This window comes from Phyllobates terribilis, unplaced genomic scaffold (genome assembly GCF_046119375.1).
Source record: "Phyllobates terribilis strain yellow unplaced genomic scaffold, ASM4611937v1 Scaffold_1__5_contigs__length_1240528914, whole genome shotgun sequence".
Lineage (NCBI taxonomy): Eukaryota > Metazoa > Chordata > Amphibia > Anura > Dendrobatidae > Phyllobates > Phyllobates terribilis.
In genome coordinates this window covers 1,191,715,734-1,191,726,039 of record NW_027362761.1, presented here as the reverse complement: position 1 = coordinate 1,191,726,039, position 10,306 = coordinate 1,191,715,734, and the positions used below count along the sequence as shown (strand labels likewise).

The window sequence follows — 10,306 nt, the reverse complement described above, 5'->3', positions numbered from 1 at the left end:
GCTGCCTGCACCGCACGCAAACAATGAGTGACAAGCAATTAGCAGGCAGAGCATTGGGGCGAGAAGGCTCATTCATCAGCGTCATTAGTCGCCCTAATACCCTGCATGGATAAATCTCTGCACCCCTGTACACAAAAACCGGGCACTCTATGTACACTACATGTGATCAGATAGCTAGTAGATAAATATGAGATAGATGGCTGAAAGTGTTGGCACCCTTGAAGTTGTTCTAGAAAATTAACTATTTCTCCTAGAACATTATTGAAATTACACATGTTTATTTCCTTTGTGTGTAATGGAACAACATAAAAAAGGAACAAAAAGGCAAACTGGACATAATTTCACACAAAATCCAAAAATGGGCCTGACAAAATTGTTGGCACCTTTCCAAAATTGTGGGTAAACAACTTTGTTTCAAGCATCTGATGCTCGCTCAAACTCACCTGTGGCAAGTAACAGGTGTGGGCAATATGAAAATCACACCTGAAACCAGATAAAAAGGGGAGAAGGTGACTCAATCTTTGCATTGTGTGTTAGTGTGTGCCACACTAAGCATGGAGAACAGAAAGAGGAGAAGAGAACTGTCTGAGGACTTGAAACCAAAATTCTTGAAACATATCAACAATTTCAAGGTTACAAGTCCATTTCCAGAGATTTTGATGTTCCTTTGTCCACAATGCACAACATAACCAAGAAGTTTACAACCCATGGCACTGTAGCTAGTCTCCCTGGAAGTGGACAGCAGAGAAAAATTAATGAAAGGTTGCCATACATGATAGTCCATATGGTGGATAAGCAGCCCCAATCAAGGTCCAAAGAAATTCAAGCTATCCTGCAGGCTCAGGGTGCATCAGTGTCAGTGCGAACTATTCATCAACATGTGAATGAAATGAAATGCTATGGCAGGAGACCCAGGAGGACCCCACTGCTGACACAGAAACATAAAAAAGCTAGACTACAGTTTGCCAAAATGTACATGAGTAAGCCAAAATCCTTCTAGGAAAGTGTCTTGTGGACAGATGAGACCAAAATAGAGGTTTTTGGTAAAGCACATTATACTACTGTAAGGAATGAGGCCTACAATGAAAAGAACACTGTTCCTACAGTCAAATATGGTGGAGATTTAAAGATGTTTTGCGGTTGTTTGCTGTCTCTGGTACGGGGTGCCTTGACTGTGTGCAAGGCATCATGAAATCTGAAAAATACAAAGGGATTTTGGATGGCAATGTAGTGCCCAGTGTCAGAAAGCTGGGTTTGTGTCCTAGGTCATGCGTCTTCCAGCAGGACAATGACCCCAAACATACTTCAAGAAGCCCCCAGAAATGAATGGAAACAAAGTGCTGGAGAGTTCTGAAGTGGCAGCAATGAGTCCGGATCTAAATCCCATTGATCACCTGAGGAGAGATCTTACAATTGCTGTTGGGAGAAGACGCCTTCAAATATGAGAGACCTGGAGCAGATTGTAAGAAGAGTCCAAGATCCCAGCTGAGGTGTAAGAAGCTGATGGTTATAGTAAGTGATTGATTGCAATTATTTATTCCAAAGGGCGTGCAACCAAATATTATGGGGAGGGTGCCAATAATTTTGTCCGGACCATTTTTTGTGTCCAATTTGCCTTTTTTTTTTCTCAGCTTTTTTTTGTGTTGGACATGTGTAACTGCAATAATTACTTAATTTTCTGGAACAACACCAACACTTTCGGCCATGACTCTATATAGTAAATAGATAGATAGATAGATAGATAGATAGATAGATAGATAGATAGATAGAACCTTTTCTCTTGAGCCAAATCGCTGCCACCTGTTCACATGGGCCAATAAATGCACCATTTTTTTTTGCATGGAATTTGCTATTGAGCCTTCCCCACCTTCTTGCTTGTCTATGTACCATGGGTTGGTGGGTTGTAACCTGTGGGCTGGCACCTATACCTGCACTTCTTTGAGCGTTGGGGTGGGTGCAACACCAGCAGGTGGATCACTCCAGGTACCACAACCTGCAGACAGAGGGCAGCACTGCGCGTGAGTAAGACAACTATTTACTGCTCCTTCTATTCCCTTCCAGGGTTGAATTTGTGGAGTTAAGTTACATCTATATCTTTCATTATTATACTCAGATATACTATGCTGGCAAGTGTTTATATGATGCACACACAATTTGGGATCTGATATACTGATGTCTGCTGTATACTCTGAGTTTATAGTATTATACATCCTCTATATACTTTGCATATATGCTGTTGATGTGACCCCTGTGATCCATTGTAGCGACTCATTTTTTTGGGCATATTGTATGCCTATTAAATAAAGAATTGATCTTTTATTTCCTATCTATCGGCTGTCGATGCTCATTATTTCTACAGGTTGATACATTCCATATGGTGCACGGCCATTTTCCTTACTCATACTTTGGCTATATGGAAAGATATGCTGTCTTACCTCTTACACTACTTACACTGATTGCAATATGTGTCTATTCCCTTCATCATATAATAGATGGCAGAATTTCCATTGGATTGGATGCAGACGCTGTGCACAATATATAATGGTGAAATCATACAGCTGTGAGTGTGGCGCGGCTCTGGAGACAGCGATTGGTTATAGACCGCCACCTTACAACTACTGTAAAAGCGGCCTCAGATGTGGAGGAATGCCCGGACCTAAAGTGTATACACCTGAGCAACTTCAGAACAAGTTACACCCTAAAATGACCTGCAGGGAATGACCGCCGGTGGTGAGATAACATGGCCCGTGACAGCGATAGGGACTGTGACACAAAGTGGCGCTGTGGTCTGACACATTCTAAAGGACCATCTGAGAACGTGCAAATATCTGGAGCCTGAGCATTTTGTGACCTGATATACTGATTAAGGATGTGGCTGGTACTCGGAGGTCTGATGTCCCTAAGAAATAGTATAGACTGTTCCTGTGAGAAGGAAACTATGGTCTGTTCTGCCTGTGATATACATGCAAAGACAAGTGCCTTTAACCAAAGCTGTTGGACTGTATGTCTTGCCAGTTGATATCACCTACTGTTTTCTGTTACAGGGACTGTACCAGATGATTGCCATAGCTGCCTGCTGTATGCCACAGTATAGAAGTGCAACTGGCAAACTGAGAGATTGTTCCTGTTGTTGTGTAACCGTCAAGCTATGCGCCTCAATATATAAATGTAACCACCAAGCTCAGTGCCTGAGTAATGAAATGTAACAATAAGCTCTGTTCTTAGTATTGAAATGTAACCACCAAGCTCAGTGCCTCACTAATGAAATGTAACCACCAAGCTCAGTGCCTCACTAATGAAATGTAACCACCAAGCTCAGTGCCTCACTAATGAAATGTAACCACCAAGCTCAGTGCCTCACTAATGAAATGTAACCACCAAGCTCAGTGCCTCACTAATGAAATGTAACCACCAAGCTCAGTGCCTCACTAATGAAGTGTAACCACCAAGCTCAGTCCCTCACTAATGAAATGTAACCACCAAGCTCAGTGCCTCACTAATGAAACGTAACAACAAGCTCTGCCTCAGTAATGAAATGTAACCAAGTTTAATGCCTTAGTATTGAAATATAACTTCCAAGCTGTGTGCCTCAGTATTGAAATATATCCATCAAGTTTAGTGCCTTAGTATTGAGTAGCCATGAAGCTGTGAGCCTCAGTATTGAAATGTAACCACAAAGCTCGACGCCTTAGTATTGAAATGTAGCCACCAAGGTCTGTGCCTTAATATTGAAGAGTAGCCATGAAGCTCGGTGCCTTAGCATTCAAATTTAACCACCAAGGTCTGTGCCTCACTATTAAAATGTAACTACCAAGCCTAGTGCCTTAGTATTGAAGAGTAACCATGAAGCTCTGTGCCTAAATATTGAAATGTAACCACCAAGCTAAGTACCTTTGCACTGAATTGTACCCATGAATCTCTGTGCCTTAGTATTGAAATGTAACTGCAAAACTTTGTGCATCAGTATTGAAATGTAACCACCAAACTCTGTGACTTAGTATTCAAATGTAATCACCCAGTTCTGTGCTTTAATATTGAAATGCAATTATCAAGCTCTGTTCCTCAACTGAACTGAAAAGTAATCACCAAGCTCTGTGTATTAGTATTAAAATTCAACCAACAAGTTCTATGTCTCAGTATTGAAGTGTAACCCCCAAGCTCAATGCCTCAGTAATTGAAATGTAACCACAAGCTCTGTTCTTAGTATTGAAGTATAACCACTTAAAGTGCTGTGGAATATGTTGGCGCTATATAAATAAAAAACATATTATTATTATTATTATAACCACCAAGCTCTGCCTCAATATTGAAATGTAACCACCAAGCTCTGCGCCACAGTATTGAAATGTAATCACCAAGCTCTGTGCCTCAGGATTGAAATGTAACTGCCAAGCTTAGTGCCTTTGATGAGAAAGTATAGCTACGAAGCTCTGTGCCTCAGTATTGAACTGTAACCACCAGGCTCTATGTCTTATTGTTAATATGTAACCACCAAGCTCTATTCCTCATTATTGTAATGTAACCATCAAGCTCTGTGCCTCAATAATGTAACCACCAAGCTCTGTGCTTCAATAATGTAACCACCAAGCTCTGAGCCTCAATAATGTAACCACCAAGCTCTGTGCCTTAGTATTGTAATGTAACCATCAAGCTCTGTGCCTCAATAATGTAACCACCAAGCTCTGTGCCTCAATAATGTAACCACCAAGCTCTGTGCCTCAATAATGTAACCACCAAGCTCTGAGCCTCAATAATGTAACCACCAAGCTCTGTGCCTTAGTATTGAAATGTGTCCACCAAGCTCTGCCTCAATATTGAAATATAACCACCAATCTCTGAGCCTCAATATTGAAATGTAACCACCAAGCGCTATTCCTCATTATTGTAAAGTATCCATCAAGCTGTATGCCTCAGTATTGAAGTGTAACTACCAAGATTAATGCCAACTTTGTTGTGTTACCTCTATGATGGTACCCTCATATACGAGACTGTAACCACTGCTCTTGCCTGCCTCACTTTTAGTAAACCAGTTTGCGTTCTACCCTGCCATGAATGTGTCCTTCTCTGTGTCATCCTTGCATCGAGAGCTGTATCTGGGGTCCATGGCTCATGTACATTTATTAAAAGACTAGAAGGTCCACAAATTGGGTTGTGTATAGTTTATATATGCTCTTTGGCAGGTATAGAAACTTTCGGAGTAGTCTACACAATAGGAACCATTTATGGACTTCCTAGAAGTCAAAGTCTCATTCCAGAAGAAGTCTTAGATCACTTATCTAATAGATAAGATATGTTCTTAGACTCCTCAACTGAGACACTAAATGACTTATAGAGTAGCTGTGCGAAGGTAATTTAGCGTCTTAAGGAGATCTATCTGCCTATCTTTACTTACAAACCTTGCTTTAAAGGAGTTGTCCATTACTGGATAATACCTATTAGATGGGTCTTCTGATGATAAACTGATCGTAAATTGACTCACAGCAATCAGCCCTAATGTTTCGAGAAGCTGTCAATAATTGTACTTATTCCTCTGCAGTGCCTCCACAGGGGAAAAAGAGCATTACACGGTTCTCATTGAAATCACTGGACTTTGTATGTAAAGCACTGACTTGTGGAGTCCTCCAGAAAGAGGCACTTCTTGTAGCCAATCTCCACTATGGCAAATGGATCTGACTGAATATACAGTATAAGCCTAAAATGTCCAGTTTTTTTAAAAGTCGTAGTGCTGTGAGCAGGGATCTATGAAATGGATTGCAAAAATATTTCTAAAATATCCCTTTCTTTCAAAATCAACACCACACATGTCCACAGGCTGACTGTTAACCATACACACCTTGTGGACTGAGATAGCCGGTTGTAGAAAAGTAGGAAAATACATGAAGAGGAAATGAGTGCAGGATAGAAGCTGTGCTATTATACAAGGTTGCATCCAGCCTGTATTACTGACAGAGACACTCCCACAAGAGAAAAATCTGAAACTTGGATCAGTCAGCAAACTGCTTATCTGGGCGTCTGAAAATAAATGAAGGAATGAAAATTACATAATGAAACTTTCAATCAGCTCCCACTAATTTACTTCACGCCGTTCCACCAGGATCGTTTTCAGTCAGGTTGAGTCATTGACTAAAATAGTGGACAATGCATTTTTCCTGAGTGATGGCCCCCAGAAGCTCCACACTTACTTTAGTCACTCAATGCAGATCTTAGCACTCGCACCATAACTTTATTCTCACACAGAAAATATCTCATGCGCCATCTGACTAGTGATCGACATAACAAGGTTACCGATAATCGTGTTGGCAATTTTAGGATATTTATCCCCAACCCCAGTTTTAGGTATGGTTTATGTAACCCATGTCCCTTTTCGATACAGAACATCCCAACATTTGCTATGATGATTTCTAAAAATGTGGGACACTTATATAAAATTTTGGATTGTTAGTAAGTATTGCATAGCTAGAGTACCATACGAGGGCATTGTTATCGTCCTCTGAAGGGGACCAAAGATGTCTCTGCTGCCTAAAAAGACACCAGTATTATAAATTGCACATAGGGGGAAGACCTCTTACTAATTTAGCTTGGGCCCCAGGAATTAAATTATACCTCTGTTTGCATACCATGACTTTATTGTATGTGGCTTAGCAGCTGCCGCCTAGCACTGGTGTGCACAGCTCAATTTGCTATCCATTAATATCCATAAGTCGTTTTCCAAATCTTGTCGCTTTCCCGCCACTATATCCACAGCAGACACAGCCCAGACTGCAACGATGTCGTGTCATCCAGAAAATGATATAAAGCATCTATAGAATAATTGACCCCACTTCATGCCGAGTGTAAGAGTCAATTACCCTCTGAGGTGAGGCGCTGATGGTAATTGTACAATGACGGCCACATTTGGCACAAAGTCATCAACATCCGTAAACAAGGGCGAGCACTGCAACGTATGTATAAGGGGCGACCCCGCCTGAACTGCTCTGCGCAGGCATATGTTACCCTTAACTGCCTGATCTGGATTCACAGGGGTCTCTGTCTCATCTTCTGATTAGGGAGTGACTTGGCATATTCAATCTGTGCTGGATTATTCCCTGTAACGTGTCAGGATGGTTCCCCCAGGAGGAGGCGCGGAGGACCTCATCTACGCAGGGGGTGACCCCGGCTACGTGAAATTAAGATGCAACCGAGCATCAGTGTATTAGTGAGGACGTCAGCTGCTCCCGGGGGCTGTAAATCATCTCTGCACCCCCCAGAGTAACATCACTGCTGGGGATGGGGCGAGGTCTCCGCCGACTATGTGATGGATGATGGCGGGGCAGCAGTAAATGGCTGCAGGGTCTTTCTCTGGTGATTAGTGGAGGGATGAGGGATGGAGAATGTGCAGATATGTGCCGAGGAAGCGCTCACACCTCCAGAACAACCGTCTGGGCCATGGACAAGGAGACTCTTCCCATCAAAAGAAAGCAGGAAGATCTGTCTGCTCTCCATCATTTATCTATCTAGGAAAAAAATAAATAGAAACAGCCGCAAGGTGGAATATTGGGGGCAAACCCCCGAACACCCACCTGTAAAATACACAGAAGGCAGACAGCACTGCACGGGAAGGGTCAGAGAGAACTCATAGAAAAGGGTCTAATGCCCTGATAGATAAAAGGCCAGCACTTACTACATCAACTAAAATGCAGAGAAAAAAGAACACGAAAGTGTCAGTGCAATATATACAGCAGCTATAATGTGCACGGAGCCAAGTACCTGAAGAGCAATGGGATTAAACAATGAAGTATCGATAACTCTATCCATTATAATCCATCCCGCTATTATCCGCTTTTCATCCATGTGGGCTGACACCAACTTCCATACTTTAAGCTTCTGCTGCTACATTTGTGTTTTCTATCTACAGTATGTAATTTCTATCAATCTAATATCTATCTATTATCTATCTATCTATCTATCTATCTATCTATTATCTATCTATTATCTATCTATCTATTATCTATCTATCTATTATATATCTATCTATCTATCTATCCATCTATCTATCTATCATCTATCTATTATCTATCTATCTATCTATCTATTATCTATCTATCTATCCATCTATTATCTATCTATTATCTATCATCTATCTATTATCTATCTATCTATTATCTATCTATTATCTATCTATCTATCTATTATCTATCTATTATCTATCATCTATCTATTATCTATCTATTATCTATCTATTATCTATCTATCATCTATCTATTATCTATCTATTATCTATCTATCATCTATCTATCATCTATCTATTATCTATCATCTATCTATTATCTATTATCTATCTATCATCTATCTGTTATCTAATATCTATCTATTATCTATCTATTATCTATTATCTATTATCTATCTATCTATCATCTATTATCTATTATTTATCTATTATCTATCTATTATCTATCTATCTATTATATATATATCTATCTATTATCTATCTATCTATCTATCTACAGTATCTATCTATTATCTATCTATCTATCATTTATCTATTATATATCTATCTATTATCTATCTATTATCTATTATCTATCTATCTATTATCTATCTATCTATTATCTATCTATTATCTATTATATATCTGTTATCTACCTATTATCTATCCATTATCTATTATATATCTATTATCTATCCATTATCTATTATCTATCCATTATCTATTATATATGTTATCTACCTATTATCTATCTATTATCTATTATCTATCTATTATCTATCTATTATCTATTATCTATCTATCTATTATATATCTATCTATCTATTATCTATCTATCTATCTAACTATCTATCTATCTACAGTATCTATCTATTATCTATCCATTATCTATTATATATCTATTATCTATCATCTATCTATTATCTATCTATCTATTATCTATCTATCTATTATCTATCTATCTATTATCTATCTATCATTTATCTATTATATATCTATCTATTATCTATCTATTATCTATCTATCTATTATATATCTATCTATCTATCTATCTATCATTTATCTATTATATATCTATCTATTATCTATCTATCTATTATCTATCTATCATCTATCTACAGTATCTATCTATTATCTATCCATTATCTATTATATATCTGTTATCTACCTATTATCTATCCATTATCTATCTATTATCTATCTATCTATTATATATCTATCTATCTATCTATCTATCTATCATTTATCTATTATATATCTATCTATTATCTATCTATCTATTATCTATCTATCATCTATCTACAGTATCTATCTATTATCTATCCATTATCTATTATATATCTGTTATCTACCTATTATCTATCCATTATCTATCTATTATCTATCTATTATCTATCTATCTATTATATATCTATCTATCTATCATTTATCTATTATCTATCTATCTATTATCTATCTATCTATTATCTATCTATCATCTATCTACAGTATCTATCTATTATCTATCCATTATCTATTATATATCTGTTATCTACCTATTATCTATCCATTATCTATCTATTTTCTATCTATCTATCTATTATCTATCTATTATCTATCTATCTATTATCTATCTATTATCTATTATCTATCTATCTATCTATCTATCATCTATCTACAGTATCTATCTATTATCTATCTATTATCTATCTATCTATTATCTATCTATTATCTATTATCTATCTATCTATCTATCTATCATCTATCTACAGTATCTATCTATTATCTATCCATTATCTATTATATATTTGTTATCTATCTATTATCTATCCATTATCTATTATATATCTATTATCTATCCATTATCTATTATATATCTATTATCTATCCATTATCTATTATCTATCTATTATCTATCCATTATCTATTATATATCTATTATCTATCCATTATCTATTATATATCTATTATCTATCCATTATCTATTATCTATCTATTATCTATCCATTATCTATTATATATCTATTATCTATCCATTATCTATTATCTATCTATTATCTATCCATTATCTATTATATATCTATTATCTATCCATTATCTATTATATATCTATTATCTATCCATTATCTATTATCTATCTATTATCTATCCATTATCTATTATATATCTATTATCTATCCATTATCTATTATATATCTATTATCTATCCATTATCTATTATATATCTATTATCTATCCATTATCTATTATATATCTGTCTATCTATTTATCCATCTACATTTCAAAAACCTCATTACATATTAACCCTTTTACCCCCGAGGCTGGTTTGCACGTTAATGACCGGGCCAATTTTTACAATTC

The 10,306-nt window shown here is 37.0% G+C and overlaps 1 long non-coding RNA gene across 1 annotated transcript in view; it reads left to right on the top strand.

Moving 5' to 3' along the window:
* The window catches only part of LOC141164071 (uncharacterized), a 115,097-nt gene extending 110,739 nt beyond the window's left edge, over positions 1–4,358 (top strand). Inside the window, exon 4 of the long non-coding RNA XR_012250828.1 lies at positions 2,493–4,358. This is a non-coding gene — a long non-coding RNA (uncharacterized lncRNA). The remainder of the gene's footprint in view (positions 1–2,492) is intronic.
* Positions 4,359–10,306: the final 5,948 nt, after the last annotated feature.